The 9511-nt window shown below is 43.1% G+C and overlaps 1 pseudogene; it reads left to right on the top strand.

Annotated features, from left to right (window-relative positions):
- The first annotated feature begins 543 nt into the window (after positions 1-543).
- On the top strand, positions 544-1592 carry LOC140458336 (uncharacterized; annotated as a pseudogene).
- Positions 1593-9511: the final 7919 nt, after the last annotated feature.

Below are 9511 nucleotides of genomic sequence, written 5' to 3' on the forward strand. Positions count from 1 at the left end.
ATCATTGCACTCATCTATAAATGCAAGCATGCCAAATGCCTCCTTCAGCACCCAATTTACCTGAAACTCCACCTTCCAGGAACTATGCACTGGGATTGAAGGAAATGGGGAGAATACAGGAGCAAGATTGAGCTGTAGATGTATAAAATGCCTCTACTTCATGCCTGTCTCTCCCACCTTTATCTCTTTCTGCCGTTTTGTACAAAACACTGACTGGGTCCTTTCCCTGAAGGACATTAATGAACCAGTATAGTTTTAATGATACTCCAGCAGTTCCACTAATTGTCATCTCCACAAGTGACCAGATTCATTTCTGTTTAATAACTTCTGTATTATTCTAGTTTCTCCTCATACATTTGTTCTCTGTTTGAAAGGTTGATTTACAATGGGAGATTTCAGATGAAACCACATTCAAAAATAGCAGCCACTCTGTAATAACATTGACATCTCAGGATTTTGACCACTGAAGGAAAATGCACAGTTCACACTAGAGAAGAACACGTACCACCTGTGGGTGGAAGAGTTTGTGAAGTTTTATCTGAAATGTCCAAATGCCAGCACATTGACACTGGGGAGAGACGGTGGAAATGTGGGGATTGTGGGAAAGGCTTTCTTTTCCCATCCAATCTGGAAATTCACCAACGCACTCACACTGGGGAGAAGCCATTCACCTGCTCTCATTGTGGGATGGGATTCACTTGGTCATCCAGCCTGCAAAAACACCAACGAGTTCACAGTGGGGAGAGACCATTTACCTGCTCCCAGTGTGGGATGGGATTCACTCTGTCATCCAGCCTGCAGAAACATCAGCGAGCACACAGTGGGGAGAGACCATTCACCTGCTCCCAGTGTGGGATGGGATTCAGTCGGTTATCCTATCTGCAGATACACCAAGTTCACACTGGGGAGAGACCATTCACCTGTTCCCAGTGTGGGATGGGATTCACTCAGTCATCCAGCTTGCGGATACACCAACGCAGTCACACTGGGGAGAGACCATTCGCTTGCTCTGATTGTGGAAAAGAATTCACTTCGTCATCCAGCCTGCATATACACCAGCGAGTTCACACTGGGGAGAGACCGTATACCTGCTCTGAATGTGGGAATGGATTCACACTATCATCCATTCTGCGGAGACACAAGCGAGTTCACACTGAGGAGAGACCGTTCACCTGTTGTGAATGTGGGAAAGGATTCTTTCGGTCATCTCACCTGCTGATACACCAGAGGGTTCACACCGGGGAGAGACCATTCACCTGCTCCCAGTGTGGAAAAGGATTCACCCAGTGATCCCACCTGCTGGTACACCAGAGAGTTCACATTGGAGAGAGACCATTCACCTGCTCTGATTGTGGGAAAGGATTCACCCAGTCATCCAACCTGCTGTTACACCAGCGAGTTCACACTGCAGAGAGACCATTCACCTGCACCGATTGTGGGAAAGGGTTTACCCAGTCATCCATCCTGCGGAGACACCAGAGAGTTCACACTGGGGAGAAACATTCAGTCAGTCAACTCACCAGTTAAAATCTGCTGGGGAGAGATCATTCACTTGTCCCATATGTGGCAAGGGAATTCACTATGTCATCTGAACTGTTAACACAGCAGTGACATGATACTGGATTGATCTTATTCACCTGCTCTGTTTATGTAAAAGGAGTTGTTGTTTGCAAACACATCAGAAAATTCACCAACAACCACAGATTTTGCTTTTACTCGCACCAAACCTTGAACCTTGGTCATTGGGCCATTTGTATTCACGTTATTTAACACTGCTGTATTAAAGGTGTGATATTGTAGATAACATGTTAATACAATTGTATGTCTGTTGCTGAGTTTTGAAAATGATCACAATGTTGCAGTGCATAAACAAATTTACACTGGGTAAAGACTGTCCACCTGCATATTGTTTGTAAAGTGATGTTGTGTTTCATCAAGACTGCTTGAACAGCAATGAATTGCCGAGTAACTCTCAGTGTTGAATTTTGATGCTATTGTCCACATCAAAACCAAATTTTCTGGACCTGTTTCTGATCATGTTTGTAAACACCACAGGTTCAGTGATGTATTTGGGTTAAAAATACAAATCATCATTTCGTTAAAACTGTCTGCTTCAGGTTTGTCTAATTCTGAGTGCCTTAGAGCTAAGATAATCATGTGTACCCTTCATATGAGCAGCTGGAAGGTACATCCAGAGTGAGATACTCCAGCATCTGCAGTTTTTTTTTGTATTTAACCAAGTTTGAGTGATCGTAAGGATTGCAGGCTCAATATTCCAGGATACAGAGTCTTCATGTGAGATAGCAAAGGAGACAGCAGCTTTCACAATTATGTTCAGGGAATTTATTACAGCTTTGAAAACTCCTCCACTAAATGGGTATGGGTAAAACTAAATCGTAAATAAGGAGGTAAATTTCAAGGAAGTATGAAAATAATAGCATCATAATAGGTGGTGTTGGAGAAGAGAGATACAATCGGGATATGTAAGATAATTTGAGGTAACGACATGAATATGCAAGTAATGGAGGGATATAGACCAATGGCAGGCAGAATGGATTAATTTCATTTGGCATCATGTTCTGCACAATATAATGGGCCAAAAGGGCCTGTCCCTGTGCTGTACTGTTCTATGCTGTATGGATATGATTTGGCCAGAGTGTACAGTGAGCAGGTATTTTCAACTAAATGTGCAAGAGGGAACTTGAATGGGGAGGTCAAGGGAACTAGAAGAGGAAAATGAATTGACACAGCCAGATAAGATAAAGAAAAATGGTCAGCTGTTTCACATGTGCATTAATATTTAAATGATAATGGAGAATGAGCCCATTAAGGGCCACAGTAATGCGTGTGTGGAGCTGGCTGATGTAGGCCTGGTTCTAAATTAATACTTTGTGTCATCAGGGAGAAGATCAGTGGTAGAATTAAATCTTGACCAGCTTTGGTGGAAAACCTATAATCATGAACATAAGGAAAGAGGTCCAGCAAACAAATGTGTGAAGTTGAAAGAGCAAATAATGACTAAATTTAAGACATATACATGAACTAACCTTTTCAGAACATGCAGACTCCCTTAATTGATGTCCTCTCCCTTCAGTTGCTACAAATGAACAGTTTTCCCTCTCTTCATTCCAGAATAAGAGAAAAAATGGAAAAGGAGGACATTACTTTGCTGCCAGATTTTGCAGAGGGGAGGAAGGCTCACTGAAGGCAACATCTCACAATGGAGGGGCGTGGCTTGTCTGAAACAGCCAATAGGAGTCCCTGTGCTTAGCGATGACATCATTGGGTTCCAACCACGCCGACATGGGACACCCACCCCCACCCATTATTCCCTCTCCTCATCCTCGGGCCAAAGTTTGCAGGACAATTGGTTGGGGCTCAGGCCAGCATAAGTAGCCATTCAGGGCCTCCTCCCCGTCCCCATCTCTCCAGGGGAAATTGATGAATCAGAAAGTGAATACGATCAGTCTTTGACTGTTATAATCGTCTGTTTTGTTCTGTCTGAGGGGAAAGGTGCGGAACATGTGGAAAAAGAAGACTGTGGAGGATATTGAAAGCAAGGATGGCAATTTTAAAATTGAGGTGAGGCTGACTGGGTGGGGGGGGGAAGAGCTTTAGATTGTTTTTATGTGTTTGTTGATGAGTGAGAGCAGTGCTGCCTGGACCAACATTTTTTGCCCATCTCAGGTGCTTTGGAAACAGTACTGCCATGGACCATTTCTGTGATCTTTGACTGCCCAATATAGTACATGGGGACCAGGCAAGTCAGAGGATCTTCTCCTGAAGTTGCAGTCTGTCAGTTTAGAATGGGTAAAATCATGTTTGATAGATCTACTGAAGTTTATTTTTGAAGATGGGGTCATATGGATTTTCCGAAAGATTTTGGTTAGTGTGCAAAAAGTAAGTACACAGGATTATCAGGAATTATAATTGGTGCAGATTGAGAATTGGTTAGCATAAAGGAAACAGAGAGTAGAGATCATGATTTTTTATTTCAAAATATAAGGCTTTAACAAGTAGATTACGACAAGGATCAGTGCCTTTGGACCCCAGCTATTCAAAATACACATCAACGATTCAGAGGAGTGAATCCAATGTATTATTTCCAAGTTTGTTGACGCAAATCTATGGAGATTCTGAATAAGCAGGACCCAAGAACCTTCAGAATGATTTAGTTAATTTGATTGCATGGCAAATACATAGCAGATGCAACATCATTATATCATTTTGGTAGCAAATTCAGAATGATAGAATACAATTTAAATGGTGGTAGATTTGCAGATGTTTACGTACAGGTGGATCTGGGTACGTTCAGACACCAGTCATTCAAAGCAAGCATGTTGGTGCTGCAAGCAGTTCGGAAGGGAAATAGAACTTAGTCTGTCATTGCAAGACTGTTTGAGTCCAGGAGCAAGGAGGTCTTAACAACAGTGGTGCAGGATTTTACGATGCCACGTCTGGAATCTAAGCAAGTTTGATCTTCTTCCTGAAAAAAACATTATTCTTACTGCAGGCAAACAGCAATTTCTTGTATGGGTGAATAAGCGACAAAAGTTATCACCGTCCATGAATTAGCAGGCTCCAGCTACTCTGTCCTTGTTTTAAGTCACATCTGCAGATTATGTCACCTCTTGACGACTCTTTAAAGATTTTGTCCACATGGGAAGTGGGTGATGTTCCCTCACTGTCGGTTCATTCACCTGTTGCAAAGCAACATAGGTCATGGCGCTGTTTGGTTTAGACAGTCCCACGGCAAGGCTTAACGTGAAAGAAAGGGGTGATGTGGATATAGTAACCCAAGCAGAATAGTATGAAATATTAGACAAAATAATCATAATGAGAGAGGAAATGTCAGAGGAGCTGGAGTCATTGGAAGTGGATTAATCACCAGGCCCAAATAGATAATTCCCTCGAATGTTGAAGGTCAGGGAAGAAATAACAGATACTGTGAGGATTATATTTCAATCTTCACTCGACACGGGTGAGGGCTAGAGGGATGCAACTGTGGTTTCATTGTTTTAAAAAATAAACAAAACGCCAAATAACTATGGCCAGTCATTCTTACTTTGGTGGTGTGAAAATTAGATTAGATTTCCTGCAGTATAGAAACAGGCCCTGAGCCCAACAAGTCCACACTGACTCTATATTTACCCCTGACGAATGCACCTAACGATATGGGCAATTTAGCATGGCCAGTTCATCTGACCTGCACATCTTTAGATTTTGGGAAGAAACTCGCACAGACATTGAGAGAATGTGCAATCTCCGCATAGGCAGTCGCTGAGGTGGAAATCGAACCCAGGTACCTGGCACTGTGAGGTAGCAGTGCTAACTACTGAGCCACGATGCCAACCCCAAAAAAGGATCACACCTGAGAGATCAGATAAAGTATCACTTAGAAATGCATGGATTTGTTAAGGGAAGGTTATGCGTAACAATTTTGACTAAATTCTTTGAGGATATGACAAGGAGGTTTGATGTGGGTCAAAAATTGATGTCTAAATGGATTTTATTAAGGCATTTGACAAGGCCTGAAATGACAGACTGGTCGAAAGTAGAAGCCAATGTGATGCAAGGTAATGTGTCAAATTGGATACTCAGTTTTCAGAGATTCTGACATCTTTTCAGTTGCAAGCTTATATTGAAAACACTGAAATTGTTTCAGTGCTGAGAATTTTTGACTGTTCAGGTGCACGTTTGAGCTTTTATTGTTTTGTTCTACTTTTAGTGAGTATGATCTTGGCCCAGTATGGCTTCTTTACTCTTGATCTGAATTCATGTCCATTCATTGCTCTGTTTCACATTTGCCCTCCCAGATCTCCTCTATCCCATTGCCTAACTTACTCAGTCTGTGATAATTTTAGCAGTGTTTTGCGTTACTTCTGCTCACTGTGCATAAGTAAAGTTTCCATCACTGTCTATCCACTGACAGTGTGCTGCTGACTTAGCAACTTCACCTTCCCAAAGAATCATTAATAGTTAGAAATTATTTGTACAGCACTGCTGTCAGCTTCTACTCTGCAAATATCGAGTTTTATCTAGTTCACATTTCATAACCTGCATTTTCAATTTGTGGTTTCTGATTCACTCCCTTTATTCTGTCCAAATTAGTTTCGAACAGATTTTAGAAGAGGAGGCTTTGCAGTCAACAAACATTACACCAGGATCTGAAAGAGTTGTCAAGCATGTCACAGCCTGCATATCACTAAATGTTGAACATAGAAGGAGAAAGCACTGTTCACAGCAGGGTCAAACCATACACTGGTTCTGTGTGTGGGCGGGACTTCAACCAACCAACTGGCCTGTCAGATCATAACCCACACAAACCAATGAGAAGTCATTGAAATGTGGGGACAGTGGGAAAGAATAGTCATTCCAGGGAGGGGCCATTCACCTGCACAAAGTGTGAGAAGAGGTTTACGAATTCATCAAACCCGTGATGAGATATAATTTAAATGCCCACTCTGCGGGAAGTGCTGTAAATGTTCTTGGGAACTGATGAGAGACTGTTCAGGTGCTCTGAGTGTAAGTTTGTGTTTAGGCAATCACAATCTTTGTACACCATCAACCTCACAATAGGAGGAAATTATTCACCTGCTATGACTGCAGGACGGGATACAGTCAGTCTTGCCGACTGAGGCACCAGCACATTCACACTGGGGAGAAGCCATTCTCCAGCTCCAGCTCCAGCTGTGGGAAGGGATTCACACAGGTATCGCACCTGCAGAGGCAACAGAAAGTTCACAAGAAAGAGAAGATTGGATTTTATTATTAATCGCATCCAGGAGTGAACCATGTTCATTGCCATCCGTTTCTGCTGATGCCTGCTCAGTTATATGTTAATGTAGATAAACATCGAATCGCTAAAATATCAAATATACCAGCTTTGTGTAAACACAGTGCGAATCATTTTCTTATTGTCTCTTAACACAGGTGTTTGTGTTTTGAATTGCTCTCCCTCTCCTATCCATCCTCACCTTCAATAAGAAGTGTGAAGAGTTTTGTTTTCACTGAGATTAATTGATTCCAGGAGCGTTACCAAAGCCTTTTCTGGATAACAAGGTTAAGAGAGATATTAGATTACTTACAGTGTGGAAACAGGCCCTTCGGCCCGACAAGTCCACACCGCCCCGCCGAAGCGTAACCCACCCATACCCCTACATCTACATCTACATCTACATCTACCCCTTACCTAACACTACGGGCAATTTAGCATGGCCAGTTCACCTGACCTGCACATCTTTGGACTGTGGGAGGAAAGCAGAGCACCCGGAGGAAACCCACGCAGACACGGGGAGAACGTGCAAACTCCACACAGTCAGTTGCCTGAGGCAGGAATTGAACCCGGGTCTCCGGCGCTGCGAGGCAGCAGTGCTAACCACTGTGCCACCGTGCTGCCCACATATTCTGGAAGGTATGGGAGTTGGGACTTATCTATAGGATTACCTGAAGTATGAACAGAAATAATTCCAGAGTTAGAAAGGAGAAGAGGTCTAAAAATGCAGAAGTCATCAACAGGACATCAGTTTTTCTCATTGGATCTGGAGAAGTCTGACACATTGTTTCCAATTGCAATAGTATATATCGATCTGGTAGAGCAACTTAATTCCAGTGCTGTTATGGGATTGACAATGTCTGCAGAAATGAAACTACAAATGTCAGAATGAAGTCAGTTGTAATGAAGAGCAGCAACAACAACACAATCCATTCCCTACAGTCACTTGTGAAATCATTGATGTGTCCATAACGGCAAGACTAAGTGAACTGTTGCTCACACACGGAGCAAATGAATAGCCTCTCCCAGTGTGAGTTTGCTGGTGTCTCAGCAGACTGCTTGCGTTTTTGAAGTCTTCTCACACTCAGAATATTCAAAATGTTTGTTATGTGTGTGAATGGGTTTGTGTGAATTGAAGTGAGTGAATTCTATTACGCACAGGGAGCAGATAAATGACGTTTCCCCAGTGTGAACCTATTGGTGTGTGAGGAAGTGGGATGAACAGGTGAAACCCTTCCCACACAGGGAGCAGGTGAATGCCCTCTCACCAGTGTGAAAGCACTGGTGTATGAGCAAATCCCTTGTCTTTTTAAAGCTCTTCCCACAGTAAGAACATCGGAAAGGGCTCCCATTAGATTGAATCTGTTGATGCAAAGTGAGGTTGAACAAGCAGAGAAATCCCTTCCCACACATGGTGCAGGTGAATGGTCTTTCCTCAGTGTGAAATCACTGATGCCTCAGCTGATCTCCTGTAATTTTAAACGCCTTCTTATATTCTGAACATTTGAAAGATCTGTCATCAGTTTGAACAAATTGATGGGAATTGAGGTTAGATAACCGAGTGTTGTGCCTGCCACGGTGTATTTTAACTTCTTTATCTAGCAAAGAAACTGAGCTGACTCTAAATAAAAAATAATATTTATTCATTTGACACAAATGTTACTATAATAACAATTATCTTATGCTTTATCTTAATTCTGGATGATCATCCACCATGGCACTGGGTCTGGCCTTGATCCAAATGGCAATGATTGGCCGATTGTCTTCTCCCGGTGGTCAAGGGTTTCTGAACTGCTGTTTTTACGCTTCTGGTACCAATTCACACACACTTACAATAACCTGTTTGGCCTCTTCATAATCTCTCAGCCCCTCATCTGACAGAGCTGCTCGCTCTGCCTACCACTTTAGTCTGATCTAGCATTAATCACAAGACCTTGGACCACTCCAGAGGAGTAGAGGGATACAGATGCTTAGGAATTTACCGACAGGTTTAGACAGCACATTTGGATCGGCTCAGGCTTGGAGGGCCGAAGGACCTGTTCCTGGGCTGTAAATTTTCTTTGTTCTTTGTTCTAAAAAGATTTGGGCCAAGTGTGGGAAATGGGGTTAGTGTAGATGGCGTGGACTAGTTTGGACCAAACAGCCTGTCTCCGTGCTGTCGGACTCTAATCACCCCCATATCCTCCAAAGTGATTCTGACTTCGCAAATGTCTACAATAGGAGACAGTGGGGAGATGCAAACTTGGGGAAAATGTGGGATAGGAGAGGGAATTGCAATCAAAACATATAGGGAATTGAGAGAAAGAGAGACTAATCGATTCTCGAGAGCAGGAGAAAACTGAACAGAGATGGAGAGGTGTGTCGGGACAAAGAGAAACGGACAGAGAGAGAGAGGGAGAGAGATGGAGGGAGAAAGGAGTGAAAGAGCGAGAGAAAGACCGGGACAGAGGGGAGCAGTAACTGTACAAGTGAAAAGTTCCTCATTAATATTTCATGTAGAAACAGCACCAATTTCTGATGGATTGTGCCCAATGAATGTAAGTGGGACAGCGGGGTGGGGGTGGGGGGTGTTAATGGGGAGGCTTTGGCCTTGTTTCTTTTACCCCCAGGAGTGTAAGGGAACCATCTGGAGGGTACAAGTTAAACAGGGAGGGAGGGAGAAGGAGTGATGAAGTGAGGGAGGGAGAGAAACAGTCTCTGGGAGTGACTCCTCACCACTGTGTCACTCCCACCCTC

This window comes from Chiloscyllium punctatum, chromosome 33 (assembly GCF_047496795.1).
Source record: "Chiloscyllium punctatum isolate Juve2018m chromosome 33, sChiPun1.3, whole genome shotgun sequence".
Classification (NCBI taxonomy): domain Eukaryota; kingdom Metazoa; phylum Chordata; class Chondrichthyes; order Orectolobiformes; family Hemiscylliidae; genus Chiloscyllium; species Chiloscyllium punctatum.